At 46.8% G+C, this 17896-nt stretch overlaps 1 pseudogene; it reads left to right on the forward strand.

The window, feature by feature from the left end:
* The first annotated feature begins 315 nt into the window (after window positions 1-315).
* LOC131516225 (NADH dehydrogenase [ubiquinone] 1 alpha subcomplex subunit 1-like) lies at window positions 316-1659 on the forward strand (annotated as a pseudogene).
* The last annotated feature ends 16237 nt before the right edge of the window (window positions 1660-17896 follow it).

Consider the following 17896-nt stretch of genomic DNA (forward strand, 5'->3'; position numbering starts at 1 on the left):
AGAAAAGGCTTTGTCAGGGCCAGGGTCCTTCCCATCCGGGGTCTTGCTTCTGCCTTGAAGTTCTCGGCTTCATCCTGAAGCTGCAAAGACCTTCCGTTTTACAACTTCCACCCCTGCCTGTCACCCCAGAGTCTGAGCAAGGATTCCCTAAGCCTTCCCAAATAATGGGGAAGAGAACCTTCCAGAAGGCCAGATTGTTTTCCAGATTAGAGAGATGAGAGAGAGCCAGGCTGCGCCCTTAGACAGCAGAGACACTGTTGGGAGTTTGACACGTACTGTCCCACACACCCACAGGGCAGTCTGTCAAACGCGACCATGTGGCAGAGATGGCCCGGCGTAGAAATCACTACCGTCAGTTTTTGTACAAGGTGGGACAGACGCCCAGAGGATCCTGGTCTTCTTCTCCTCGGTGTCAGAGATTCAGCAAGGCAGGGAGGACTGGAAGAATCCAGAAGGAAGGCCCAGGTGGTGAATATGAGGGTGGCCTTTCTAGGTAACTAAGAGTAGAAGCTAACATTTCTCCACGCTTCCTGTATGGCAGCCATATAGCTCCAAGCCTGGTAGGCATTTGTTAACTCAAATCTTGTCACCCTGCGAGGCCAGCGCAGTGCATTCTTGTCAGTCGTGGCAGTTTTATTCCACAAATTCCCCACCAACACTCCGAATTCATGAGTTCTGAACCACTGCTCCCAGGGGAATCACAAGGTCAGGGTCGTGTAAGCCTCTGCTCACAACATTTCTGTCAACCAGTCAATACATAACCTTGTTTCATGTGTCTCTGCTTAAAGACATTTCATTGAATATGTTGCTGATCCATCAACACTAAACCCACGGCCAACAGCACTGGAACTCCCGTCTGAATGAATCTTCGTGAATGATCATGAAACACCGCAGGTATTCATTCTGGGGTCACAGGTCATTGTACGCCAGTGGCTGAATCCGCAAGTATGGAGTTCATGAGTCGTGAGGACCAACTGTACTATTAGATCCCTGTTTTCCAGATGGGGAAACTGAGGCATAGAGAGGTGAAGCACCTTGCCCCGTGTCTCCCCGGTAAGCGGGAGAGCCAGGATATGCACTCAAGCACTGATATAACCTCTGGACCACGCTGCTCACTTCTCTCATGTGCCCATGGATGTGTGTGAGGGGCAGCAGGTGGAAGGCTGGGATGTGTTTGCTTGAGACAGTATACACGTGCTGTGGGCAGATCTAGCCAAGCAGGGGGACTCAGAGTTCCCACCTCATGGGATCGGGTTTAAAGGAGGTAATGCTTGGGGTCACCTTTAGGGGGCCGGGAAGGAGGGGCTCGGTCCTGGCAGCCGCAGCGCGATATGGTTCGAGATTCTTCCTGGGATCGACGTCATGGCCGTGTGATTGGTCATCCCCGGCATACCCACTGCGCACATCCACAGGTTCTGTAACGGGGGGCAAGGAAAAAAGGGTTGCCTATTATCGGTATGAGTGGAGTTTGATGCAAAGAGACGGGCGCATCTCTGGAGTTAATCGTTACTATGTGTCAAAGGGTTTGGAAAACATTGATTAAAGAAGCCTTTTCCTGACCGATGAAGATTAACTCAGTTATGCTCATCTGCCCTTTCTAGAAGGTTATGCAGTGTATCAATGTAGTACATAATAAAAACAAAAAAGTAAAATCAAAAATAAAAAAAATAAAAAAAAATAAAGGAGGTAATGCTTAAGGCAGCACAGCGCACACACAATACTTGACAAAATGGTAACCCCACTCCCCACAACACACGGAGACAAGACTCAGCCTTAGACAACCCCTACAGACCAGACCGCACACGTGGCATGTGATCTGAGACTAGATGTAGCTGTACATCTACATCCTGTGTCCAGGAAATCCGACTAGAAACTCACCAGACACCCAGGATCCTATATAAACGCGAAATATTCATGGAAACCTGACTGCCAACGGAGATGCCAACACATACGTTCAGGACGTGAGCTGATCTACATTTCAAAGCTCTGTAAAACCAATCTGTAAAACTTGCAAAACTGCGACAGCGCTGAAGAGGTGAAGACATTTTTCATGGATCCAAAACGGTCAGGAGACACATTTGGAAGTCTATTCTTTCAGAAAACTCTGTCAATGGAGTAGACACCAATTAATTGCCAAGATGCAGAATCCAAGAGTGCTCTGTGTTCAGTGAGGTGTTCTCAATTTAATATGGTGCCTCGCTAATTGAATGTATAATTTGAACAAATCCAGAAAGAGTGTGTCACACTTGAACAGGTTAAGAAAGAACCTAGACTAAAATGCAGAAAAAGTCAGGCAATCAAGATGATTTTTTAAAAGTAATGTAGAACAATGGAAGCATTCAGTGGCTAAGCATTGGGATTAACAATGGAAGCATTAAGTGGCCAAGTATTGGAATCACCCCCCACCCCCCCAGTGGCTTACAAAGGTCAAAGAGTTGGAGGCCAGGTGAAAAGGGCCTTCGGAGCCGTTGAGTCTAAAATGAGAATTGCTTCTTTGCACGGAGTAAGTGAGAAAGCTGTCAGACACACTCCGGAGCCTGTGCTGGCGGCTGTGGGTTGCATGGATACGCCAGGCAGGTGGCCCTCCCGACAGAAAACTCACAAGGACCGAAGCAAAAAAAGTAAAAAAAAAAAAAAAAAAAAAGATCCATTTATCTACCTTGATGGTTGCTCAGTTTTAAACTGAGCTGGAAGCCAGTGAGTTTCTGAAGAGATTGTAGAACATTGGTCTCCCTGGGGGCTGAGTTTTGTTGTTAGTGAATCCTGGGCGGGGGGGATAGTTTCTGCTCTCAGCATTTCTCTGGTTCTCCTTCTTTTTTTTTTTTTTTATCTTTTTTTTAACGTTTATTTATTTTTGAGACAGAGAGAGACAGAGCATGAACGCGGGAGGGTCAGAGAGAGGGAGACACAGAATCGGAAACAGGCTCCAGGCTCCGAGCTGTCAGCACAGAGCCCGACGCGGGGCTTGAACTCACGGACCGCGAGATCGTGACCTGAGCCGAAGTCGTTCGCTCAACCGACTGAGCCACCCAGCACCCCTGGTTCTCCTTCTTAAAATAATGGGAGCGGTAAGCTTGACTGACGGAATATTAGATGTATGGACTTCTGCATACCCAGGACAAACCATAGGTATCTTGTTCTTGCTTCCAGAATGGACGTTCCGAGCAAGACTATATAAGAAAGAGAAAACTACTGCTCGCGGTGCAGCTTGGCAGTCTATTCTACCCCCCCCAACCCCCACGCCACCATCAGAATAGCCGAGCCTGTTATCAAAGAGTATCGCTCTTTGCAACCTTGACCCTTCATTCCGAGAGATCTTCCCCGGCCAGGCAAGTCCACGTGCCTGCAGCTTGCATCTGTCCTTCCATGACCTGCGGGGAACAATCAAACACCCAGAATTTCTGTGTAGGAGCATAAGCTCCTCTTAGGGAGGCACCTGCCATGGGAAGACACGTGTGAGTAACCAGTGCCAAGGCCGCAAAGAGGTGATTGGAGGATCCGGGGTTAGAAATGAACAGAAATGCGGCTGGAAAGAAGGCAAGAAGGAGGGGTTTAGTAGGAGTAAGAAAGGTGGACCAACATTACCAGAAGCTGGAACCCGAACTGTAGAAATAACTAAGGGTACATCAGGCCTATGGGTGTGATTTTGATTTGTGCATGCTGTGGTGTGCCTGTGCCATAGTTCCGAAGGCTTCTCGGCAAAGCCAGTGCCTGTGTGTGAGTTTTCCCTGGTGAGAGTTAGGCAAAGGGCTAGATTTTCCTCTTGGGGTTGGCCGGCTGTGGAATGGGGCCAATGTGAGCGGGATACAGAGGTGAGAACGGGAGCTGGGAGTTGGTGTGACCGAGAGAATGAACCCACCCCCTCCCCCAAATTCCCAGAATCTTAGGAAGAGCCTACCCGCGCCACTAGGGTTTCCGGGCATTCTCTCTAGATCTGAACAGGTCTGGAGGCATCGGCTGACTTCCGGGGTACACAGAGGCATTCTGAGACGGAAGAAGCCTAAGTCCTCAGCGATAACACGTACCGTTGATCAGATATGTGCCATGTGCCAGGCCCATTCTAAGCAACTGACATGCCTTCATTCATTTATTCTCAACAACTATGAGGAAGTTACCACGAATGAGGAAGGTACTATTAATTTCACCATTTGACAGATGAGGAAACCGGCACAGAGAGGTTGTGTGACTCCCCAAATGGCAGAGCCGTTGAGTGATGGAGGCAGATGGGAACCAGTCAGTGGGGCTCCGGGCCCACATTCTTTTTTTTTTTTTTTATACAGCTTTTTTTTTAAATTTTTTTTTAACATTTATTTATTTTTGAGACAGAGAGAGACAGAGCATGAACAGGGGAGGAGCAGAGAGAGAGGGAGACACAGAATCTGAAACAGACTCCAGGCTCTGAGCTGTCAGCACAGAGCCCGATGCGGGGCTCGAACTCACGGACCGCGAGATCATGACCTGAGCCGGAGTCGGCCGCTTAACCGACTGAGCCACCCAGGCGCCCCTAATACAGCTTTTTATTATCTTGGATACACATTTAGTCTTAAAACTGCTTGTGGTGTTGAATACAGCTGGCGGGAACACGTTTCCGGAGAGCGGAGCATGAAGGGCGGTGTTCTGGACGGCTAGGCCGGAGGGTGGCCCCCCATTAACAGGGCTCTTCTTGAGTTGTGTTTTTCAGACCGTGAGGGGAAACTTGTCTCCTAAAGGAACCCTGACACACTCACCAAAGCTCACAACAGAGAAAGAACCATTCATACAAGGAACAGAAGCCCCAAAAAGGAAGAGAACGTGATGGCTCGGCTGTGGGTTACAAAATAAGCAGATGAACGCGGTTAGCTCTGGCAACGCGGGCTGTGTGAGAACATTCGGGTATAGAGACAGCAGGGCGTTATAGGGGAAAGGCTGCCTTCGAGCTCCCTTGTGGCAAACACAGCGGGGGAGTCGTGTCTCTGGGGGCCGAGCCCTTCATACCCTTCAACTGCAGGACGTAAACCCTACAGAAATGTATAAAACTTGGGGTTCTCCTAATCCTCCACAATCTGGAGCCCAGAGAGTAACACATCTCTGTTGAGAAACTCAGAAGACACAGGGCCAGTGATGCAATGGATAAAGCACCAGAAGATTTGAGAAACTCAGAAGAGAATTCTGTAGGTTAGTGATGCCCAGGGTTGACTGTGGAACAAGGAGTTTGACGGGAAGACGGAGGTGAATTTTGCTATCAAACCGGGAAGGAATTTACAAGAAATAAAATTCCGTTAAGTAAACGCACCCCAGGAGGCTTGCGCGACACTTGCACATGTGTGCACGTAGATACACGCGTGTGGGTGCGTGTGCATGCACACACACAGACACACACACACAGCCAAAGCAGGGCCCACATCCTTAGCTAAGAAAATGCAGGATGGAAGAGGGAAGCTTGTTCCAGAAGCACCTCTGACTCTAGACCCCGGAATTTTAAGTGGGAAATCAGAATGACCCCCCAATGCTGACTACAGCAACCCGCAAGCTAGGTCCTGGCCGTGCAGAGGTCACAGACGGGCCACACCTTCCAGGAGCTCCGAGTACAAAGGGGAGTCAGTCACGTGGCACACGATCCCCTGACGGCCTGATGAGTGTCCCACGGGGACAAACGGAGGAGGCTGTGCTGTGTAATCCTTCGGACAGCCATCACCCACTAACGGTGCTAATCTGTGAATTTGAGGGGGACAAGACCATCCAGTCTACAGCACTTTCTTTTTTCTCCAAACTCTGGCTTCTTAGGGTTTCCAAGAGACCATTAGTATAGGGCTCAGCCTCTGGATTCTCTTCCGCCTGTGTTTAAATTCAGGCTCCGTCTGGGGCGCCTGGGTGGCGCAGTCGGTTAAGCGTCCGACTTCAGCCGGGTCACTATCTCGCGGTCCGTGAGTTTGAGCCCCGCGTCGGGCTCTGGGCTGATGGCTCGGAGCCTGGAGCCTGTTTCCGATTCTGTGTCTCCCTCTCTCTCTGCCCCTCCCCCGTTCATGCTCTGTCTCTCTCTGTCCCAAAAATAAATAAAAAACGTTGAAAAAAAAATTTTTTTTTAAAATAAATAAATTCAGGCTCCGTCTCTTGATAGATGTGCAACATGAGGCCAGGGGTTAGCAAATGGTAGCCTACTGGTCAACTATGGCTCATGTCTGTTTTTGTAAATAAAATTTCGTTGGAACACAGCTGCACCCGGTCATTTACTGGGTGTCTTGCCCTCCTGCTTTCCTGCTGGGATGCATAGTTGAGGTGTTGCAACAGAAGACTTTATGGCCCGCAAGGTCTAAAGTACTTAATATCTGATTCTTTATGGAAAATGTCTGCCAACTCCTGCTTTAGGTAAGTGATTTCGCCTCTCTGGGCTTCAGTTTCCTCTCTGGAAAATGAGCCGAAAAAATGCCCGCCACATTGTGCTACTGTGAATTTTAACTGAGGGATTCTCGAAGCTTGTCGTCTCATGCTTTGCATCAGGCTCCGATGTAGACAAGGTTGCTTAATACAGCTTTCTTTCTTTTTTTTTTTAAGTTTACTTATTTATTTTGACAGAGAGAGTGTGCATGCACGTGCGAGCAGGGGAAGGGCAGAGAGGCAGCGAGAGAGAGAATCCCAAGCAGGCTCTGTGCTGTCAGTGCAGAGCCCAACGTGGGGCTCGATCCCACGAACCATGAGATCATGACCTGAACTGACATCAAGAATTGGACACTTAACCGACTGAGCTACCCAGGTGCCCCTTAGTAGAGCTTTCTGGATGCAGCTCTTCACCCAGAAAACTGTGAAAAAGACACTGGTTCATAGACATTCTAAAATCCAGCTTGGAAGTCAGCTGTTTCTACTGCTCTGAGGACAGAAAATGTTCTCCCTTTAAGACTCAGTTCGACTCACTGGGAGTGGTCCCCTCATCCATGTTCTTTTTCACTCTCGTTTCTGTTCTCTGGGCTTTGTCCTCTGAGACACACATTCTTTCTTTTCTACTCATTCATTCATTCATTCTTCTCATGAAACGAGCCATGTTTATTGCTGGGGGACTTTCACCGTCTGTTTCCTCTCTATGGAAATTTGGGAGCCCCGAATCCCTTTTTATTTTCAGCTTTCTCTGCCCAAGCTTCTAGAGCTCATTTAAAATCTTTCCGGGTTCTATGGCTCTGGGGGTGGTTAATTCCATGCCTGAAAGCCACGTTCACTATTTTTGCAAGAGGCTGCTCTCTACTCTGGAGTGCCAGGAGGCTGGGGGGGCACTCTCAAGATTCTTAGAAGCCCTTTTGTCTAGATGAGAGGGTCTAGGAGACAGTACCTTAATTTTTTCTAAGGTCTTACCTAATTCCAAGAGACATGTCCCCTGTCAGTTTTGGAAGGGACCGCCCCTGTCTTCGGCACCCTCCCAACTCTGCAGAACATTCTCTGTCATCGAATTGGTTCTTGCAACAGCCCAGACAGGGAGATTTTCTTCTCCCACTTGTCAGATGAAGAACCTAAGCCTTCAGAAAGGAGACGTCCATTGCCCGAGGTCACAGAGCAGTGTGTCCAGGCCACGTCAGCCGACCTGACGGAAGCTGGCCTGAGGTTACCCTGCTCTTGACCAAGATGTCTGCACCCGGAGAAATGACTGCCTTAGACCACACTCTACTCAGAGGAAGAGGGCACAGCGGGGAGGCTATTACAGTGAATAACGTACTTTCTTAAGCTATACTTTACTCTCTGATAACCCTCTCTCTGATCTCTCTTCTTCAGAACCGCAGTGGCTGTCTTGGAGTTTTTATCAAACGTTCACATTCTCAGCATATGCTGTACCATTTTAACCCACTTTTGTATCTATGATCTCATTTGACCCTCGACTATGCGAAAGACGCAGAGCAGGCATAAAAACGGGAAATTCAGACATAAGGAGGGACTCCAAACAAGTCAACATTGAACAGAACAATCTCTGGGCTTGTGGTCTTGAAAGTGTTGGTGCTGGAAGTAAACGTGGTTGCCTTCACCTCTTTATTTTCCAGAAACTGAGGCTCAACGAGGGGTGGAGGCAAGGCAAAGGCTTCCTAGCTAGTTAGCTGCGGGGTTAGGACTTGAATTCAAGCCCCCTGTCTCAGACTCAGCTGTCTAAGCACAGCCTGTGGTGTTGTTTGCTCTGCTTTTCTATTTCCTTTACTCTACCAGGCCAGAGTAACTCCTCATTTACGGGGACTGGCATTTAATTTTTCTTTTTGCTGGGGCGCCTGGGTGGCTCAGTCGGTGAAGCGTCCGACTTCAGCTCAGGTCACGATCTCGCGGTCCGTGGGTTCGAGCCCTGCGTCGGGCTCTGGGCTGACGGCTCGGAGCCTGGAGCCTGCGTCCGATTCTGTGTCCTCCCTCTCTCTCTGCCCCTCCCCCGTTCATGCTCTGTCTCTGTCTCAAAAATAAATAAACATTAAAAAAAATTTAATTTTTCTTTTTGTAGATTTCACAGGTAAGCGTCCAAGCCTGACCTAAAAGCATCTGCCTTCCCACAGAGTGACATCACTTAGGGTTAGGGTTTCAGCCTCCTTTTCAACTTAGGAGAATGGTAGCTGCCCATCAGCTCTAGGGGCTCAAAGACTTTATCTTCTCAGGGCGGGTCCAGACTGAATGAGGTGAGTCACTCCCGGTGCAGCTGGAGTCAGGCCCACACATTGGAAGGGATCACATTGCTGGGGTCTGCAACCTGGTTATCCCATCAAAGCCAATCATTTTTAATCACAAAAGCAGAAGAAACAGGAAGACAGCCTCATGGTTGGAACAGAAAATGATCTTTTTGTGGCTGTTGGTTCGCCTGTGCTTTACATAATCTGAATAAATTAGGTCAGACCTGACTGCTCACTGACACAGCCATCCAACCATCCATCCATCCATCCATCCATCCACCCATCCACCCATCCATCCATGCCCCTCAGTTCTTTTCTCTCTCCTTCCATCTCTGCGTTCTTTTACTCACCCGTTTATTCATTTGTTTATAAATTCTATGATTTATTCATTCATTGTTTCATCCAGCAAGTTGCTATTAAGCACATTGTTTTCTCAATTATTCCCAATTGAATTGGTGTGGTTTTCTCCTCCCCACACCCACGTACCTTTGTAGACGAGAAAACCGAAGGCCCAGAGAAAATACATAGTTTACTTATTAATTACTTGTTGAATTCTCTAAAATTAAACCTCTTTTTTTTTTCCAGAGGATTTTGATGCAGAAGAGGGAGGGTATCAGCTATGAACTGGTTGTGATGATCAACCTCCCAAAGCCCTTCTCCAAGTTCATGAGTTAAACACTCAGCAAGCATATATCGAACTCTACCTTGTGCCAAACAGGTAACAGAAACCAAGGCAACAAAGAATTTAAAACAACAACAACAACAACACCCTTAGGGGCACGTGGGTGGCTCCGTGGGTTAAGCGTCTGATTCTTCATTTCGGCTCAGGTCATGATCTCACAGCTCTGTGAGATCGAGCCCCGTGTCAGGCTGCCAGCTCAGAGCCTCCTTGGGATTCTCTCTGCCTCTCCCCTTGTGCATGCACACACATGCACGCACACACACACACACACACACACACACACACACTCTGTCTCTCTCTCTCAAAATAAATAAACATTAAAAAAAAAAACCCTAATGATTTGGTGGAAGGTGAGTAAATAATCAATTGTATGTTCAGAATGTGGTAAGTACAATAGTATAGGTCAGCAAAAAAGGAAGAGACTCCCTTGCTTAGGGTGGGCAGCCTGGGAAGTTTGCCTAAAGGAGAGAATAGCTAAGTGAGGTCCTGAAGGAAAAGTAAGAATTTACACAATGGAAGTTGCTTTGATTTTTAAGCTATTTTTTTTTCATTGTAAAAAGTACTGTATGTGTTTGTGATGAACATTCTGAAGAAGACAGATGGACAAAAACTATGAAGTAAACTCTCTCACTCCCTCAGCACTCCCCCATATGCTTGAAAGTCACTCCCCGGAGAGCTACCTCTGTTACTCGTATTGAGACCGCTCTGGAATTTAATTATCTCTCTAAGGGCTCTTAAGTTGGGATTTTTGAGTTCTATCATTTGTTCAGCAGTTATTTTCTGGCTTCATTTAGTAAAGAAAAGCTTCCTTTTATCAGCTGGATGAGCTACAGTTTATTCTTAAAAGGCAAACTAATAAGTATTTCTTCGAGTTACCAATTTTCAGCAGAGTTTCCATATCTATCCATCCATCCACCCACCATCCATCCATCCATCCATCCACCATCTATCCACCATCCATCCATCATCCATCCGTCCATCCACCATCCATCCACCATCCATCCATCCATCCATCCACCATCCATCCACCATCCATCCACCATCCATCCATCCACCATCTATCCACCATCCATCCATCCATCCATCCATCATCCATCCATCCATCCACCATCTATCCACCATCCATCCATCCATCCATCCATCCATCCACCATCTATCCACCATCCATCCACCATCCATCCATCCATCCATCCATCCACCATCTATCCACCATCCATCCATCCATCCATCCATCCACCATCTATCCACCATCCATCCACCATCCATCCATCCATCCATCCATCTATCCACCATCCATCCATCCATCCATCCACCATCTATCCATCCACCATCCATCCATCCATCCATCCACCATCCATTCATATTGCTCTTTTATTTGTCTAGAATCACTTATGGACTGGTGAATTGTTATTCATTCTGTATTTTACAATCAAAGTTATTTTCCTGTTTGATGCTCAAAATGTCCCAAATTTGGCCAGCAGGAGCTCCCATGAACTGGCTTTGTCCTTTTAGCATGCCTTCAACATTCTTGCTTTCTCACACAACACTACTCATTTTATACTTTGCCCCAGACTTAGCACCATCCATTTCTCCAAGGAGCTCTGTTTCCTTTTAGGGGAGAATGGCAGTCAGAGACTAAGATCTAGGGGCCAAGTGAGCTCATAGCTATTAGAATACCATTTCTTCTAGGTCTTTTCAATGGAAAGAACTAGAAAATATATTTGTTTAATAAAATCATGAGTCTGTATTGATATTCAAAATTCAAATTTAGTATTACAAGGCTTATTCAGAACACCTTAATTCACATTTTTATGTTCTTTAATCTCAAACCAAAAATCTTAGTTCCTGATAACACATACATGCATATTATATTTGTTTTATCCTACCTATAATAAGCACTAAATTATTACAATGTTACAATTACTATATGACTATGCTATGAACAATGAAATTGCTGAATGAAGTTTGATATTTCTTTGCAGCTCTTCTTATCCTTAAGGACAACCTGAGCACCGTGATCAAAAGTCATTTGAAATCTTTGCTCAGTGGGGCGCCTGGGTGGCTCAGTCGGTTGAGCATCCAACTTCAGCTCAGGTCATGATCTCATGATTTGTGAGTTTGAGCCCCGCGTCGGGCTCTGTGCTGACAGCTCAGAGCCTGGAGCCTGCTTCCGATTCTGTGTCTCCCTCTCTCTCTGCCCCTAACCCACTCTCATCCTGTCTGTCTCTCTCAAAAATAAACATTAAAAAAAAAAAACAAGAGATCTTTGCTGTGTGGTAATGTGGTGAAATTAACACATTACCAGGGTTGTTTGTTTCCAGTTTACTTCCAATGTTTGGTTGCCTTTTTACTTTATTTGCTGAATTTTTGCATACGTAAGTATTAACATAGTTAAAACTTAAAAGCTGGGGTGCCTAGGTGGCTCAGTCAGTTGAGCAGTGACTCTTGGTTTCAGCTCACATCATGATCTCACAATTCATGGGATCAAGCCCCACACTGGGCTCTGCACTGTCAGCCCAGAGCCTGCTTGGGATTGTCTCTCTCTCTCTGTCTCTGCCTCTTCCCCAAGCTCTCTATCAAAATAAATAAATAAACTAAAAACAAAAAAAAAATCTTAAAACCATATGAAAAGGTGCACCCCAGAAAATATCTGTCTCTGTGCTCTATCCCCCCAACCTGTAGAGGTAAATACTATTTGTATTAGTTTCCAATTTACCTTTCTGCTGCTTTTTGTAAATACAGTATACGCTTCCCCTTTGGTTACACACAAGTAGCAAACCCCAAACGGTGTTCAACAACTTGCTTTTCTACTTAATAAAATACCCAGAAAACAACTCCAAAACTGTACGTGGAGCTGTTTCTCATTGATTTTTCACAGCATAGTCTCCTGCACGAACGTACCCCTCGTTTATTCAACCATTCTTTGAATGATGCACATTTGAGTTGTGTCCAGTCTTTTTGCTCTTGGAAATAATACAGGAGAAGTAAATAAAACAGGGGATTGAGCATCTTGCCCTTTGTTTCGAGGACCTTTACCTTTCCTTTGCCATGAACTATGTCTCTTGCCCATTTGATCTCAGTTTCGAAGAGCTTTTTAAGGCTATTAATGAGTTGAGCCTTTTACGATATAAATTGCAACTATTTTCTCTGACCTTTTCATTTCACTTTGACCACATGTGATGTTTTGGGTCATGCAAAACTTAATAAAAATTCGATAGTTAAATTTATCAATCTTTTAACACTTCTGAATCGTGAGTCATAGAAAAGAGGCTCTTGCTACTCCCAGGGTTAAAGGAATTTTCCTGTGTCTTCTTTTAATATGTGTGTGGTTTCGCTTTTCACACTTGGATTTCTGATGCGTTTGGAGTCTAACCTGATGAATAGGATGAGATGTGGACACAACTTTTACCATTTTCCAAATGTCTATCCGGTTATCCTAACACCACTTTTTTACAAGACCCTTATTTTCCCCCTGGAATCCGAGATGTCACGCTTCCTTATACCAAATTTCTACATGTCCTGGTTGATACTTTGGGATTTTCTGGTCTGTTCATATTCGTTCTCTCTATTCAGGTGCCTGTAACGCTGTTTTAATTATGAACTTGCTCCATTTGTCTTCCGCTTGCCTCTCTAGACCCTCTCCCCTGTTTCTGGATTCTGTTCGCAGCTCTGGGAGGCTGTCCTGAAAGGATTTCAATCCCTGTTTCTTTGCCTTGGGCTTCTGGTTGGGTTTGGCCATTGGTGAGCTCTGGCAGGAAACTGGAAGGAGGGAGGAGAGCAAGGGTCGAGGTGTTTCTTCTCCTGGATCCTTCCCGTGGGGTCTCCTTTTTGTCTGTGTTCCCGGACAGCAGGGCCACTGATCCTCTTTATGCCGGCCCTCTACCCAGCCCTGTCTTCTAGATTCTGCTACCTCCCGCGTCCCCTCACATTTACCTAACCCTACTCTGATCACTATGGCCAGGGATAGGGCGTTTCTGATTGGGACAGGACTGGGTCGTGAGATCCAGCCTGGCACAGAAAGATAGTTGTACCTAAAGCCAATGGATTCCGAAAGCAAAACTCTTAACCACCTCTGTATCCGCTCCTTGACTCCCCGTCTGCACGCTTTCCACAACATCTCAAAATATTCGCATTTTTTTAAAAAAAATCATCAGGCTCCACAGTAGTGAAACGAGGCCTGGGTCATCCAAATTTGCCGCACTTTCAAATGCCTCTCCTCCTCCTCCTCCTCCAATCTGTTCTCACCGAAAGAACAGCATCTTGCTTTTTTTCTTTTTTAATTTTTAAAAAAGTTTTATTTCTTTTTGAGAGAGAGAGAGAGAAGACAGTGAGTTGGGGAAGGACAGAGAGAGAGGGAAGTGGGGGAGGGGCAGGGAGAGAGGGAGACACAGAATCCCAAGCAGGCTCTGGGCTCTGAGCTGTCAGCACAGAGCCCGACGTGGGGCTCGAACTCACAAACCTTGAGACCATGACCTGAACCGAAATCGGACGTTTAGCCGACTGAGCCCCCCAAGCGCCCCAAGCATCTTGTTTTTAATGAGTGGTCCAGTGGGGGTGGGCTCTCACTTTGCTTGAGCAGACCTGCAACCCCGCTGGGGGGTAAATATTGCAGGTGAGCTGAGCAAGTAGGTCACATCCCAGGGACCTCTCTTTTCTCTCCTATCACTTTATAAACCCCTTCTCTGTCTATTTGTGTATCTCAGAGACCCTTCCCATGGCCAACTTGCTGCCCAGGGATGTGGTGAATTGGACGATGCCTCCTGCCAAGTGACCTCTTCCTTGGCCGACCCTTCTCTTCCACTTACCCTAGATACCTGGCGGTCTCATGCTCTTGAACTTCCCCAGACCCGTGTAGACATTTCTCTAGACTCTGGAGAGCTTATCGATGATCTGGTGACAGGGGAGGACCGATTTGCCGAGTAGGATAAACAGCTTGAAGGAATTTCGAAAATATGTGCAAAATCCAAGCCTGCAAATACACACACGACTCTCTTTTTCATCCCTAATTCCCTTCCTTTACATTCATCACCATCAAAAGGAGACAAGGACTCTTAGGGAGGCACAGAAAGAGCCTGCTGGCCCCTGGAGGGAAGAGGGACCCAGGACGCAGGTTATTCTAACCTGAAAGAAGGTAAACGAAACTAACACTTCCTGAGTCCCTTCCCCAGGCCGGACGCCACTTCACAAAAGCACTCTCCTAAGAACCTCACCGGAGCTTTTCCATGGCCCAGTGAGATTCTCCCCACCTCACATATAACAAAACTCAGTCGGAGTGGTCAAGGAGGTTGCTCTAGGCCCCAAGGTTCATGGACAGCAGAGCCAGCATTAAGAGCTTAGTCTGTGCTTCCAAAGACCAGATGCTTGCCATTCTCCAGGTGACTTTCTGAAATGGCTTCCCCTCCTACCCCCGGGCCTGCCCGGCAACCAGGGAGCAAAGAAAATAACGGCCCTCAGCTTGAGCCGGACTCCGCTGTGTAATGAGGCGTCTGGGGGATGAACTTCCGGTGTCACAAGTCAGGTGAAAACACAGGAATTACAGCATTAGAGCTGGGGCTTCCTCCTGGGGCTGGGATGCTGCCTTGCAGCGGTTTCTCTGTCCAGAGATTAAGCATCTGAAAAAGACGCAGCCAGACGAAGTGGGCAAAGCCAAGGAGAAGAGGTCCGCGAGCCCAGGCGTGCGAAAGCCCGTGCAATGATGAGGAGTGAGAACCACAAATACAACATGCTCTGCTCAGCACGTATATGCGAGCCTCCCTCCCAACCAGTTCCCAAGATTAAGGACGGGTCGCTGAAATACACAGGGTCACTGAGTTCCTGGCGTCTGCATGCTTCCGTTGTGGACTCTTCCCAAAATTTATCCCCCATCAGAATAATCACCGAAACCTCAGAGTACAGCATCCAAAGCAACGATGAAAACGGAAACCCACGGGCATGGATGGGTCTTCTGGTCCTGCCAATTCTTGCTAGATGGTTCCAAACACATCTTCTCCTCTAGGCGGCACATCCAGTCTGAGAAATATTATTTCCTCCACTTTGCAGGTGAGGTAACTGAGTCTCAGGGTGGAGAATTCCTTATAATCGTGTAGCTGGTCAGTGGTTGAGCAAGACTGGAGCCTGAATTTTTGACTCTGGTTTTCCCCTACCACTGCCCCTCCTTGACATTATGGAAAGGCTCTAGCCTGACCCCGATACCCTAGCCTGACCTTCCCAAACCCCTCGGATGCCCCAGAAGCAGTTTGTTTCCCACCTGGGGTTCACCAGTTCCTTGAGAGGAAACTTGACTGCCCAAACGGGCTCTTCTGTGAGCTTCAGACCTTGAACCCCACAGAGCCCCTCTTTCTTCAGGGTCTAGGTTCTTGATCTGGATTATCTCATGAACTGCCTACTGGCTTTCAAGGCCACCATACTCACTGGCCACCTCTTCCTGGAGGCTGTCCCTCACTTTCCCCAAGCCTGATCAAGGACACTCTTTACAAACCTCTAATTAAGCTCACCGCTGTAGAAACTACTTCTCTGGGAACTTTCTGGCTCTTGATGCACCATTCCCCTAGAAACCTCCCCCAAACCCTGACATAGGTGAGCCTCCAGGGGTCGCATTTGATGTGAGAAGGTGATTGAAAAGTACATGCATGACCTAATCTGGGCCAGTCAGAACTTCTGTGCTGGAAATAGGAGCATTTCTTCTAGAAGAGAGAGGGGAGCTGGGGGTGCTTGGTAACAAGCTGTGTTAATAGCAGCACTCCAGATGAAGTAACCACGGCCACCCTCGTCATTCCTTTCCTCCCTCCCAAAGACTTGTTGCTTCACGAAATATCCAACATCCATCCAATGTGTCTCCCTTTTGTTCAAGATGGCTGGAGTATAGGTGCCTGGGTAGCTCAGTCAGTTGAGTGTCTGACTTCGGCTCGGGGTCATGATCTCACAGTTCCTGAGTTCCAGCCCCGTGTCGAGCTCTGTGCTGACAGCTCAGAGCCTGGAGCCTACTTTGGGTTCTATGTTTCCCTGTCTGTCTGCCCCTCACCTGCTTGCTCACTCGCTCTTTCTCTCTCTCTCTCAAATATAAATTAAAAAAAAAAAATTTAAAAAAAAGATGGCTGGAGTAGATTTCTATCTGCAACCAGATATTTCTATCTTCGTCCTAAATGTTCTCAATCAGAGATGGCCAAGTAAAAGCCATATTGCCACCTTTCTCCATTTCTTTTCCTTCAGGTCATCTACAAACTTGCATATCCTTTTCGTCATCTATTTCTTCTCCGGCCAAGTTATTAAGGAGCCACTATGTCTTGAGATCTTGCTAAAACAATAAGGAACTCAAGGCATCATCACGAACGTGCCTGCTCTGGTGTCCTGGCAGTCCATTTGGGTGAAGCACATATCAAGCACAATGAATTGCACAAAATGCAAACAAAAGTCGAGAGAAAGGATGACAGCAATCCCTACCATTTATTGAATGTCCACTGCATGCGCTACAAAGCACGTTTACACATCATCTTAAAATCTCACAGCAACCTTGGAGAAAAACGTTATTATATCTGATTTACAGAAAGGATACCTGAGACTCAAAGAGTTTAAGTGACTCGTTTACCATCATATGGGTAGTAAGTGATGGGCCAAGACTCAGCCCAAACTGGATTTCCGGAGCCTGTGGTATCTCTGGGCTGCCCCGTGTAATCATATTAAAAGGTTTCGACAGGAGCAATGACTAGGAGGACCGGGCAATGGAAGATTTTAGGGAAGATTGCAATCTGGGGAGAAGTTTCCCTGAGCTGAGGGATGGAAGCACTTGACAGGGCTGGAAAGTGAAGGATAGCTCTGTAATCAGCTGAAGCAGATGCGGTCAGCACAGAACAAAAGGAGATTGCCTCCAGGTCCCCTGGGACTGTCCACTGGGGAGCCAACTCTCTGGAGATGAGCCAGCATGTGGGATGCCAAACATCCCTTCCATTTCCTTTCTTCCTTTCTAATGTCAAGCTATGATGCCAAGTGACAAATAGAGGGAGAGGTTTCCTTCTCAGGCACAAAGAATAAATCCATACCGCAACGTCTCAGCACTGGTACAAAGTATAAAAGTTCTCGTAAGTCTATTTGGGCCAACCCAAGAGTCCAGTGGGAGGTCTTCAGATCTATTTTATATTTGTTCTGGGGCAAACCTGTTTCTGTATTAGTCAGCTTTCTTTTGACAGAAATCCAACTCAAAGTGCCTTCAACTAAAAAAGGGAATGTATTGACTCATGTCATGGAAAGGCCAGAAATGAGGTATTTCAGGGTATTTCAGAAATAGGGTATTTCACTGGTTTCAGATAATCAATGTCCTCAGAAATCTGATGTATCCTCTGCTTTATTCTGCTTTCTATTGAGGTGGCTTTATTTTATCCCCACCGGGTAGCATGACAACCCCTAGGATGTCCAAGTTCATTTACCAACTTGAACATGCCAAGTAAAAAAAAAAAAAAAGTGCTTCTTTCTAAATAGTTCCAACAACAGTCCTGAGTCAATGCTATTCGTCCTGGTGGCCCAGCTTATGATGTGTGCTCATCCCAGATCCAATTCCTGAAGCCTTCAGGGCTCTCACTGAGACCGCACGTTGGTTGTGAAACCTTTCATGAAGCTATAG

Source organism: Neofelis nebulosa, chromosome 1, assembly GCF_028018385.1.
Source record: "Neofelis nebulosa isolate mNeoNeb1 chromosome 1, mNeoNeb1.pri, whole genome shotgun sequence".
Classification (NCBI taxonomy): Eukaryota; Metazoa; Chordata; class Mammalia; order Carnivora; family Felidae; genus Neofelis; species Neofelis nebulosa.